The following is a 13,009-nucleotide window of genomic DNA, read 5'->3' as shown; positions in this document are numbered from 1 at the left end:
GATGTGAAATGTATGCTGTTTATTCCTATAGAATATAGAGTGAGGGAAATAGTAACTCAAAATTTTTATTGTCACAGATAACAATAAATGCACTTTTATTCAAACTGAGATAGTTTCAAGAACACAGGTTTCCCGTGTGGTTTAAAGAAAAACTTTTTTCAAAGCAGAATATTTTCAATTATATGGTAACACCCCCATAGATTAAAATTCATACTCTGTGTGCTTGCTTCAGCAGCACAAATGCTAAAGTTGGAATGACACATAGAAGATTAGCATGGTCCCTGCACAAAGATGACACGCAAATTCATGAAGCGTTCCATATATATGTATATAAATCATATGTAGCCCTGAATGGTTTGGCTCAGTTGGTTGGGTGTCATCCCACAAAGCAAAAGGTCGCTGGTTCTATTCCTGGTCCAGGTACATGCCTGGACTGCAGGTTGGGTCCCAGTCAACCGACCAATGTTTTTCTCCCATTGATATGTTTCTCCCTCCCTTTCCCTCTCTCCAAAAATAAATAAGTAAAATATTTGTAAAAACTATATGTTGCCAAAGAGATGTGCTCAAAGTTTAGGAAAAATGTTTTTAAAAAGCTTGACTAGAAATTAGAAAGGAAATATCCTTTTCTGTTGTTTTAGTTAGGAAACAGTGAGTAAAAAAAGACCCATGCCAGTAAAAATCATGCCTTCGGTTTTACTGTATATTCATAAATTCAAGTGTGTGTGTATATATTTTTAAATATTTTCTCTCTCTGTGCTTGTGCATGTTTTATAGCTAAAGATGTATTTTCCAGGACTGTAGAGAATGGGCTGCCAGAGTCAGGGAGATGGTGAGACCCCAGAGAGAGAGGAACAATTTTGGAAGCATTATAAGTGGTAATTTGCAGAGAACAAGAATGAGCAATGCTGATTTGAATTGAGTTTGCTTTTTGTGCAATTCTTCTCCACTCCCAGTGGAATTGTCTGTGAACTCAAGACCTAGGTAGAACTTTGGGAGTGGTGTAAAATACTGAGTTTTACTTCGGTGTTGGTGTGGGTAAAAGCAGAGGGACTTGCTGAATCAGCTCTCAGGGTTGACTCAGCTGGGCATTCACACCTTTAGTCTATGCCAATTGCAGACATACTCAATGCCAGCCATTCATTACTTGGTAATCAGAGTGCATTGATGAGCCAGATGCCATTCTAGACTGTAAGAGACTCCTGACCCTAACCTAGCTCTGGAGACTCAGGAGTTTACAGATAAATAGATTGCAAAAAAAGAATGATGAAGACTAATGAAGTCACAGGCACCATGCACTGTAGGAATACATAGTCAAGTCACATATCCTAGTTTGGGGATTCCTTCTCAGTTCTTAGAAAATAAATTAAAGCCTGGTTTTATTACATGATTTGATTTTGAAGTTCTGAGCATACAAAATTGTGAATTATTTAGTTTTCACATATGAAAATACATTTTGGAAATAACATGGGCATTGATGTTAGACGCATGATTTCCAATATCTCTAAGTTTGTTATTATTTAGAAAATTGCTTTGCCAATCTATTTTCTCACCTGCACAGTAAAGATAATGTAAACGCTGAAAATAGGTAGGACCTGGTATTTATTAAGTGGCTAATATAATGCCAGATATCACCTGCTAGACATTTGGTTATTGCAAGACTCTGCACATATTTTAATAAGCAAGTGCATATTGTGGCTTTCAAAAAAGGGTTCATAATTAATGGCAGTTCCCAAATGCATTTAAAGAGTACAAATTAAAATTCCAAAAAGAGTGCATGGCCTCAGGAAAATGGCGGGAGTGTAGTCCTGAACCCTCCCTTTCTCCCACAAACACCCCACTTCTGCAATAACTCACATATAAATTCTTTTTGTGAGAACTTGGATGAAAGGCTCGTGTGCCCCAGGGGAACATAAAACCAGACTCTCCAAAGCCAGGAGAGGGATTTGGAACATGCTCTCACTGGAGATTCTGCCCTGGGCACAGTGCCATATGAACAGAAATAAGGTGAAGATTGTATATTGAAAACTACAAAACACTGATGAAGAAAATAAAAGACAAACAAATGAAAGGATATCTTGTGTTCATGGATTAGATTTCATGTTGTTAAAATGTCCATTCTACTCAAAGTGATCTACAGAGTCAATGTGATCTCAACCAAAATTCCAGGGGCCTTTTAAAAATAAATTTTACAGGAATAAAAAAATTCTACAATTCATATGGTACCACAAAAGATTATAAAGAGCCGAATCGATCTTGAGAAAGAAGAACAAAGCTAAAGGCATTGTCCTTCCTGGTATCAAAATATAATATAAAGCTACATCATTCCAACTATATGGCATTGGCTTAACGACAGACCTGCAGATTAGTGGAACAGAAGAGACAGTATAGAAATAAACCCGCACGTAGACAGTCAGCTGATATTTAACAAGTGTGCCAAGAAATACACAATGGGAAATGAATAGTCTCTTCAACAAGTGATGTTGTAACATTGGATATCCATGTGTGAAAGAAGGAAATTGGACCCTATCTTACCCCACATACAAAAATTAATGCAAAGTGAATTAAAGACTTAAGTGTCAGACCTGAAACCATACAACTATTACAAGAAAACTTTGGGGGGAAATTTCATGACATTGGTCTTGGCAATAATTTCATGGATATGCTACCCAAAGTACAGGTGCATAACCCCAAAATAAGTAAGTGGTATCACATCAAACTAAAAAACTTTTCCACGGTGAAGGAAGCAATCGACAGAGAGTGAAGGAACCCTTCTAAACGGGGGAAACTATTTTCAAGCCATACATCTGGCAAAGTTTCGGAAGTGCAAATCTGTATGGTCCCACTTACCTGAGGTACCTGAAGTAGTGAAATGTGTAGAAGGGCCGAGTGCCGTGGTGGCTGCCAGGGGTGGGACTGGGGGCATATTGACAGCTACTAATCAGTAGGCGTAACGTTTCGGTCCAGCAAGGTGAATAAACTCTACACATCCTCTGTACAGCATTGCACGTATGGTGAACAACAATTTATTGGACACTAACAAATTTGGTAAGAGGGTAGGTCTCCTATTAAATGTTCTTACCAAAAAACATTTTTTTAAAGCAGAGTTAAAAAAGGAAGCACAAAGAATGCATGGCTCAAATCCATTAAAAGTTTAAAAGCTAAATTTCTATCATTTTATCCGTAACAAACCTACCAAGATTTTTAAAAAGGAAAAACACGCAGAGTCTGTAAAAATTACCAGGGCTTACCCTCTAAAATGTGTTTAATGAAAAAGAGAAACCTCATTTAATGAGAACTAATTTAATCATTTGCCGACAAGATCTGAAAAAAATTGGAAGGTGACGCTACACTATAGGATGACGAGGGAAAAACTCAACTATGTAATAAGAAACGTAAGACTTAATCTGGTGTCACACTGTTTCTGTGACTGGCCTTTGCCAAGTCATGAAATAGTGCATATTATACAAACAAAAAGATAAGAGACTGAATCTAAGGTCATTCCCAGTATCGACATGATAATTGTAATAAAACGAAGATCATACTTAGGTTCTTACAAAAACCCAATTAGTCAAGATTAGAGTATTTGTCTTCTGGGTTGATAGTGGAAAAATGAAATAAACAAAGTTTTATAAACACAAAATATTAGCCTGCTTGCGTTTGCTAAATATAGGACAAAACCACCCGATAGACCGTGATGTCAAAACTCGCCAACCGCGTCCCAATCCCACACACTTAGAAAAATCTACATCGTGAGAGTGTAGTTTTCATAGGTAAATGTTTTGTAATCATAATAAACAAAAACAAGGCAATATTGGTTGCGTGATAATTTGTGTACGAGTAATTATGCTCTGTGATATTTTACAGCCCATTGAAACATTTTATGTGTTAATATATTTTCTAAATGCTGACTTCTAAAAACCTGGCTGTAGAATACGTTGCGCTTTGCTACCTCTGCATCTCGTCTGAATTGATGTTCTTCAGAAATGCATTTGAAAGAGAGCGCTGCATCTTTATGTTGGACATATTTTAATTGTTATAACAATTTTTAAAAAATGAATACTCTCAAATGCAAAATAACTTTTTTCCTGCGTGTTTATTGTTGTTCTGATTAAGTTTCTCTCTCACTCTGGGTATTCTGTGATGACTGCTAGACAACAGCCTTGGCTGGTTAGGACCTACTGTGGAAGGGAAGGCAAACTCACGGTCATTGTCTAATGTGAACCATTAGGAAGAGATGCTGGTACTTCAGAAACATGTATTTTGTTTCCATGTTCTCCCCTCTTGGTGTCAGCTCAACCAGTTTGGTTACTTGCTTAGCTTTTTCTCCAACCAACACTCCTAAGATATAACCTGATAAACAGTAGCCAATATATAAGTCTTCCAAAGCAGAAACAATTTTTAACCATAATCCAGTCAAATCAGGCCCTTCCCACACTGGAGACTGCAGGTTTCTCATTTCACAAGTGTCAACGCCAGCTCGATTTTCGAATCTCTCTCCTTGTGGTCTTCTCTCTGCTGCACCTTGCTTAGTTAGCTATTCATCTATTTCTCCTCTGTCACAGCAACACTATTGGACTAGTGTTGGACTAGTATTGGACTAGGACTCCTGTAAGCTCCCAAGTGCCCAAATAGTTCTTCGGTCAGGGTTCGTTGTGCCTCCATCCTCCTCCTCAGGCACGGTTGGCGCCAGATCAGTCGGGTGCTGGGGCTACCTACCTTGTTATTGGTGTTCCCAGTATAAGTCCTTTGTGGCCACCTTAGAGTAAGTGCTCAAACTCAGTGTAAACTGTTAGTATAAGCCCTAACATACTTGTAACAATTGATCCTGAAGTAATAATTGGATGGGTGTGTAATGATCTCAGTGAAATGGTCACAACTGTACACTCCAAAACTGTATTATTTCCATTTATGAGCAATTAAAATGCCCTATTTGTTTAAGGATAGAATGATAGATTGTGACAACTATATTAGAAATTATTACATAATATTTAAGAATAAGCAGGTACATTTATTGACCTGGAAAATATTTTCAGTATACATTTTTCATTAAAAAAATGTGTTACAAAACCATATGTTTGGAATGACTCACATTAATAAAAATTAATCAATGTGTGTTTACTTATGTGCATATGTATTAAAATCTTCGAGTTTATACACCAAAATGTTACTACTGTTTGTATCTAAGTGGTAGAATTATAGGTCACTTACAGGTAATTGTTTTTGCAAATTTACATTTTTAACATGAACATTCGCTATCTGTGTAATACCAACTTGTCTACTATTTAAAAACTTTAAATCGTGTTTCTGTTTTTTATCCTCGAAAGTATTTTATAAAAGGTAAACTTGAATAGTCTCTCTTCCCCACTTTAACTAACATACCATTTCTTTTGCCTTCATTTACACCTAAACTTCTGAAAATATTTGTCCTTATTGTTGTTTCTGTGTCCTCCTCACCTTCAAATCATTTATTAAACAACTCTAGTTTTTTTATAGTGTACATTACTCCATTGAAATTTTCTTATGGCTAAGACATGCAATTGCAGAAATTCCTTATCTTCTTTTTCCTCGTTGCACTGTCGACCCTTCTCTCCAAACTAGGTGCTTCCATGACTCCCTGGGTTCTCATGTCACCTGTGGGAAACTTTAATTGCCATTCAATTTCTATCTGTCTAATTGAATCATAAGCTCCATGAAAGCAAGACAAAATTAACTTGATTCATAACCCCAGCTGGGCCCGAGCTCAGTGTCGCACAAATAGTAGATACCCAAGAAATACATATCAAGTAAATGAATGAGTGAAGAAACATTAAAGGGAACTTGATCATCTCAAAATAATATTTTATCATTGACATTCTATTCCAGTTTCAGGAGCCTAAATTCTTTTAGTGTTATGTTTCTCAACAAAGACCCTATTTCCCACATATAGAGGAGAGGAGAAGAATCTCATGTTTACAGCTTTTTGCTGACGAGTGGGTAGAGTGAAGTCTAGTTTTACAACTTATCAGAGAACAAACTGGGCCTCAGAATGAAGACTCGTATATCAATTTCCTAAACTTAGCAGTAGAACTGGCAAAGAACGTCTCTGGTTGATTTCCCTTCTCACCCATGCTCCTTCTCAATCAAACATCTTATGTCAGCTTAACCCACCCACCAGTAGAGAGCAAAACAGTGAAAACACGGGGTTGTTGTGATTTGTTGAACTGAATCACACCAATGACATATAGCTGCGAAGATTCCAATTAAAATCGGATGTTTCCAGTTGCCTGCTGGACCTACTATTTACAGTTAGGAGCTGTGATCTCGTTTAAGCTGAGTTCCGAGATTCCCTCCTCCTCTCAGGTCGGTGACAGACCAGTACTTTGCAGTTGGGATGAGAAGGTAAGTGGATAGTTCCCTGCCTGTTATTTCTGGGCTTGGGTTTGGACTACAAACCTCAGCTTCTGCCTTACGGGCGTGATTTCTGATTGTGTATTTAGCTATAGAGAGAGGATCCCTTTTTGTAATTTGAATGCTCGGTGATCAGGGCATGTGGGGGGGCCAGTGGACTCAGGGGCAAGTGGAGACTTCCTCTCCTGTGGTATGTGCTCTTGAACCCGTGACCTTGCAGTCTTCTGTAACGAGTTTCTCAAACAAGCATTAGAAACGGAAAGAAAATTGTATTTCGGCTTCCTTCAAAATTCTAGCAATTTGCTCAGTGGCACAGAATATATAAGGCAAAACACTATGAATAATAGGACTCGATGAAAGCAGGCAAACAGTTTTGTTCACTGACTGTACTTCTGTGCCTCAGCTGACTGAGAAAAGCTTTATTTGTTAGGCATGGAATTCATAACAATGATGGTTACTAATTCAATACTATGTACAAATAAACAGAATGTAATTCATTCTGCCCTCGCTGCATGGCAGAGGAAGACACACTGCGTGAGAAGGTAACATATACGTGGAGGTAACTCGGGATTTGCCCTTGCAACTCAAGTAAATCACGTACCTTCTCCGAAACACCACAGAGGTTTTTATGTATGTCATTATTAGCTTTTTGAACCATAAAATCAAAAAGGAAGAGGGACCGAATTCACTAGCAATTAATTTAGAGTACAAGTAGACAGTGACAACTGAATGAACCATTCAATTGGTGAAATAATCAGTTGAATCTGTTTACTTTTTCTAATAACAAGAAATTGTTTGAAGGACAGAAATGTTCTCCTTCAACAAATGTTTCCCTTCAAGGACTATTTGTTGTAATATAGATGACATTGGTTTTCCTTTTCAATGGGCTATGAGAGAGAATTTCCCACATACTCACAAGGGAGAAAGAAAAAAAACAACAACAACTCTCATATTGTTTAGTCTCTTGTTTTATAGTAGCCACTGTGCGGGACAGGGACACACATTATCTTATTTAATTCCCATCACAATCATATGAACTAGGCATCATCCACTGTCTCGTTCAATGAAGAACTGAGGCTTAAGGAGTTCGAGGTGTTGACTAAGTTTGCCCATTTGAAAAGTCAGATCACAAAACAAACCCTCTTATTTTCAGTGTGAAGTTCGTGCGCTTTGGACCACACCATGTTATCACACACAGTGAGTGTGAAGATAAAATACAGGGAAGGAGACAGATGCTTACGTACCATGAATAATCGGGGGAGGGCGGAACATGGAATTTGGTACAAGTTGCTTGATTTTGGTACATAGTCTAATTCTCTAATAAGTGTTCCAGTAACCGAGTCAAGACCTTCTACAGGAGGTTGTGAATTGGGTGTGTTGGCTTGATGTTAAAAGCAGAGCTAGGAAGTGGTGCTTATCACTTGTTTTGCACCTATGTATCTTTTCTCCATGTTGACCGTTACATTACTTTTGCTGTTAATGTTTTAACTTTCTAAAAGTTCTACCTATTCTCTGAGTGTTCCTTTACATATGTACGCTCTATTTTTAGCTCTCTGAGGATCTCCAGTTCTTTTAAATGTTTGCTCAGTTTCATCTCTTCAAGGATATTATCGAGTGTTTTAAAAACGTTTTTATTCTGCTCTCTGTAGTGTCTTCCTTCCAAGGTCATTTGCTCTGTTAGTTTTGATCTGTGTCTTCTACATTATGGGATTTTTTTCCAGTGTCTGTTGATCCTTGGCTGGTGGTGCACACTTCAGAGACAGTCATATAAAACATGATTGGAAATTTAGAATGAGGGTGCATGATAAGCTCACTCATCATGTGGACATACTTACCTGGAGAATTATTAGACAAGGGATAAGCATTTTATTGGAAAATCTTCCTATAATTGAATATCGGTAGGCATCTAATTTTGGGCCTGTGCCCAGAGAGTAATATTCATATAGCTACCTGGAGACAGGTGTGGTAGAATCCTGGTGGTTTCTGAACTTAATAAAGCAAAGGGGCTCTCATAGTCCACAGCGCTGTGTACACTGACTTTCAAAAATTAACTTATTATCCATATGGCACCTCTTTCCTATTCTCAGAAATGCATGAGTCTCTATGAAATAAAATCAATTCTCTTTCTGGAGTTGAGGGTACAGAGTCACCTGGAAAAGTGGATTGGGGTAAGGTAACTGTAGAATCTAATTTCTAGCTATGCAAATCTCCTACAATCTTCTCTTTCTAGCCCCGCCTCACACACATGTTGCAGAGGTCCTGAATGCTCCTAATTTCGGAGTCTCTCAAGTCTGCAGGTTATGCGGCTTTTTCTCTGTGTTAGTCTCTTCCTTTCCTGCTGTCAGGCTTGGGTATCTGATTTCTCCTGTCTTCTAAGTCAGTTATTACTTATCCGTCAGCTTTTGACACCTTGTAACAGAGACAGAATATCTCTGAGCAAACCTATTTTCTTTTTGGCTTGACATACAGCTAGACTACATTTCTGAGTCTTCCTTAGAGCCATGGGCCCGGGTTTCAGTAATAAAATTCAAGGGAGGTGGTAGGTGCTTATCTAGGTCTGGCCCATAGAAGTCTCCTGCATATGTGTAGTTTTCATTCTTCCTTCTGTGAGGATATAGGAAGCCATACAGTAAAGAGAGAGGAGTAAGAAAAGTCTTTCCATGAGTGAAAACTATATGCAGTTTCAAAGTCTTTGAAAATATACAGAATTCCTGTTCATCCTAAAAGAGGACCATATAAATGCTCGGGAAGGAAGAGCAAGCTCTAGTTCTTGGGATTCTAACTATAATAGAAATAATATTATCTGTCAAATATAACTGAAATAATATTATCTGTTTAGAATATTTACAGTGGTAGAATTTAGTGAGTCAAAGTGAAGAGAAAGGTTTTATCTTTAAGATCATATTAAGTACCAGGGAACCTGATTCCAATAAGAGAAAAAAATTATTTTAAAAAATCCTTCTTTGAAGGATGGCTCACCCACAGATATTAAACATTATCTCAGTTTTTACTCTCTTCTCACAGGACAATGGGAAGAGGTACCAAAGGACTTATGTCCTTGATTTCTGTGGGGCATGCCTTCATTCCCCTGTCCTCACGGAGCACAGACCACACACAAAATAGACTCCTGCTCTCTCCGTCCAGCAGTTTATATTGGGTGTCCTTCCTCTCTCCAAGGATATATTTTTTTAAAAGTGAGAGCTATCTTGCAGCTTACTTATTTCCTCTACTAGTGGAAATTAAAAGATTTTTTTTTTAAGAGTGAGTACTAACTTGCAGCATACTTATCTCCTTTGCTAGGGGAAATTAAAGAATTTTTTTTATAAAGAGTTAGTGCTAACTTGCAGCTTGCTGATTTCCTCAGCTAGGAGAATTTTTCTAATTAAGACATATTCTTAATGATGAGTGGTGTTTTCTTCCCTCAAGAATCAGTATGAAGGACACAGGGCGTCCAAGTCCCATGCCTCAGGCTCCCTGAACAAGGTCTCTTGGAAATAAAAGAAGTAGGATTAGGTGTGATTAACTCCTGCTCTTTGCCACCTGTGGGTGAGACTACCCATTTGTTCTGGGCATCTTTGTCTCCAGCTCAGCAATGTGGAGGCCAACAGTGAGACTTCCCGTCCAACCTAATGCTGAAGTGTGCCATCAACCGAAATGTAACATGGACATAAACCTAGATCACATTTAAATAATGATGCACCATGCAGATAACTCCATGGTGAAATCTTTTCTTAGGTACCACTACACTGAATTGCTCGAGAGGATGGTATGTACATTCTATTTTGGGATTCAGAAATTAAGAAAAAGTGTTGGGGGGAAGATATTCATGAGGTTACCATGAGACAGATACCATTGCTTTTATTTAAGTCTGTAAAACAAATTAGAGGTGAAGCAATTCTGAAGGAAGAAGGAAAAAGCGAAGTGCTGAAGGTAGGCAGTAGAGATAGCAACGATCACACAAATAATAACGAGAGTGGTCGTGATGCTGATGAGGGTAGCGTTGTGTTGGAGATGGATGCAAAATCAGTAGGATGCAGTGGGACCATAGAGTCGCGTTTGTGCTTGTGGTAGAAACAGTACGGCAGCGGGGACTCAACAGTAACCTCTCTACGGTGCCTACCAGCTTAGAGCCCCCGTCATGTCTCCAGGAAATAAGTCTTGTAAGCATTCAAACCCCTCTGCAAACTATCGCTATTGCTTTTGGACTGCATCTTGCATGGAATCTCGCTATGAGGGTTGGTGCTAAATGAAGGTGTCAAATTTCTACGTACAGTATGATATAAATTAATGACACAGCTGACTATCTGCCAAATGTCTAGTCAAAGATTTGTTGTTTTATGGCAAGGTTTAGCATTGCTCCATGCTGGAAATTGATTTCCTTTCAGGAATTCCTGTTTCTCAAGTCAGCAATGTGAGCGAGTACGCGGTGCCACTTTGCTAATGTATAAAACGTCTGTTTCCATCTTCCCAATGGCACATAAGAGGTAAAAGTAAACAATGGATTATGTCTGACATGTGTGATTTAATTTTGACTCCTGGTTTCAAATTACCAAAGGGAAAATAATTCACACTAGTGCTTCGCCTCCTTGTGGGGAAGGGGCGAGCTATTTATTTGACTGCCATCCAGCCCGCCATTTCTTTGGATTATGGAAAACATAAACAAGCCATCCAACCTGGGTCCGTTGTGACTAGAGATGGACATGCGCCTCGAAAGCCCTTTATCTTCTCAAAGTGTGGTTGACAAAGGGCAACAGCTAACATTTGCTCTTGCGTCTGTGAGCTGAATACTGGTTTACTTCACTCACTCTTTGTAAAAAGTTTATAATACAGGTACTGAAATAAGCCTAACATTACTTTTCAGGAAACAGATTTACAGGAGCTTGTGAAGACCGTAGACTCAGGATTCTCATTTTGTTGTGTCTGAAAGTAAGTTCCATGTTCCTCCTTGGCATTCTTAATGAGCTTTAAAAGAGTGATTCACAGACGTAATTGCAATAAACAGCACAGAAAAAGATTTTATAGTGTGTATCTCAAGCTCATTTGGACCTTAATAGCCATCTCATTTGTGTTTAATTGTTGATGAATGAATGAAGGAGTTTACTATGATCCTGCTTACTTTTTAAATTTGGTGAGGATAATTTTTGATTCTTATGATTTATAGTCAAAATACGTATCATACTAACCATATAGCTACCCTGTACCATCCAGCTATGCAGGGCAGAGGCCAGTCACACACAATCCTTACGTGTTTGTCATTGTTTACAGGGTGAAGGTCAGCGCTGAATTTATGTTCTTTTGGTGGTTTTTGGACAATGGAGAGGACATCACATGGTGACTTATATTTCAAGAATGCATCCAGGTAAAATTTTTTTCCTTCTTCATTGTTAATAAGTCTGTACTATTTTGTCACACAAAATATGAATAGCTTGTAAGGAAAAAAATAAACAAGATTACTACATATGGCCCCAGAGGGCAAGACTTTCCATCTCAAGACCTATGTTTTTTATTTATAATCTCATTTCTCCTATCTCTCCTGAGCAGGTCCTATTTTTATTATGGTGTGTAGTTTTCACAACAATTAGAAGGCAGGAGGCATAAGTCTGGATTCTATGGTGGAATGAGAAAGAGGCTCTTATTCTTTATGTAAATTGTGTGTATGTTTACTTCTCTGAACTGACTGCAAACATCACGCTGGCATCATAAAGCTGATCTCTATTTTTGCGATTCCACGAACCATCCTGGTATCTGTCCTCACGTTACTTAGATTACTCTAGGAGTCCAAGGAGTTCGCATGTTTCTGGTGGTTGGAAATAAGGAGAAGTGACCAGTTGTGAAAAGATGTATCAAAGAAGGAATGAGATTAGAGATGCCAGAGAAATAAATGAAGGCCAAATTGCAGAAGAGAGGAGTCTAAAGAGAGAAAAATATGTATTAAAAAACAGGCGGTTTTGTTGTAGCAGGAAAAGCATGGAAATAGTTATATGGACTCCAAGAAGGACCCTTCCTTTGCTACTTTTTAGCAGTGTGTCTTTGGGTAACTTAACACCATCCATTCTCCCTTTCCTCATCCCTAGGATGGAGATGATACTTGACTCCCAGAGTTGTTACAAAGGGTTGGTTGAAACAACAGAGAAGAAACATTTAACAGAGTTCTTAGTGCATAGCAACAACAAATTCTACTTGAATGATATGATCCCAAACCCTCTCACTGGATTATTTCTTTCCAGTGTTGTATTCTGTATGATTCCAGAGCACAAACATTGTGAATCACAAAACAAACAGACATGCTTTTTTTTTTTTTTTTTGTCTCTCGTAATGCGAATGTTTAGGTTTTCTCTTTGGCGTGCTGTCAAAATAAATGTCAAATACGAATTCACCGTAGACATTCCCAGTTTCTTTTCTTCTCCAAATAGTTTCTTTCTGTTTTTTTTCTGTAAGTAACTGTATACCTTTATGAGTGACAAGTCTGCCTTTTTTGATACATGTAGTCGTCTCTTTTTGTCACTCTGCTAAAAGCAGATGTTACGTGCAATAGGCAATGTCCCAAATTCTTATGCTTTTAAAAATATATAAAACTAAATTTTGTGAGCCTGAATTGCTTTCCTATGTTACCAGAGAGATT

At 38.1% G+C, this 13,009-nt stretch overlaps 1 non-coding gene across 1 annotated transcript; it reads left to right on the top strand.

Moving 5' to 3' along the window:
* Positions 1–219: 219 nt before the first annotated feature.
* Positions 220–326, top strand: LOC112316606 (U6 spliceosomal RNA). The gene has a single exon (XR_002976010.1). It is a non-coding gene; the product is annotated as a U6 spliceosomal RNA (small nuclear RNA).
* The last annotated feature ends 12,683 nt before the right edge of the window (positions 327–13,009 follow it).

This window comes from Desmodus rotundus, chromosome 9 (genome assembly GCF_022682495.2).
Source record: "Desmodus rotundus isolate HL8 chromosome 9, HLdesRot8A.1, whole genome shotgun sequence".
Lineage (NCBI taxonomy): Eukaryota > Metazoa > Chordata > Mammalia > Chiroptera > Phyllostomidae > Desmodus > Desmodus rotundus.
The sequence above is the reverse complement of the archived record's forward strand: the minus strand, read 5'-3'. Positions and strand labels throughout refer to the sequence as shown.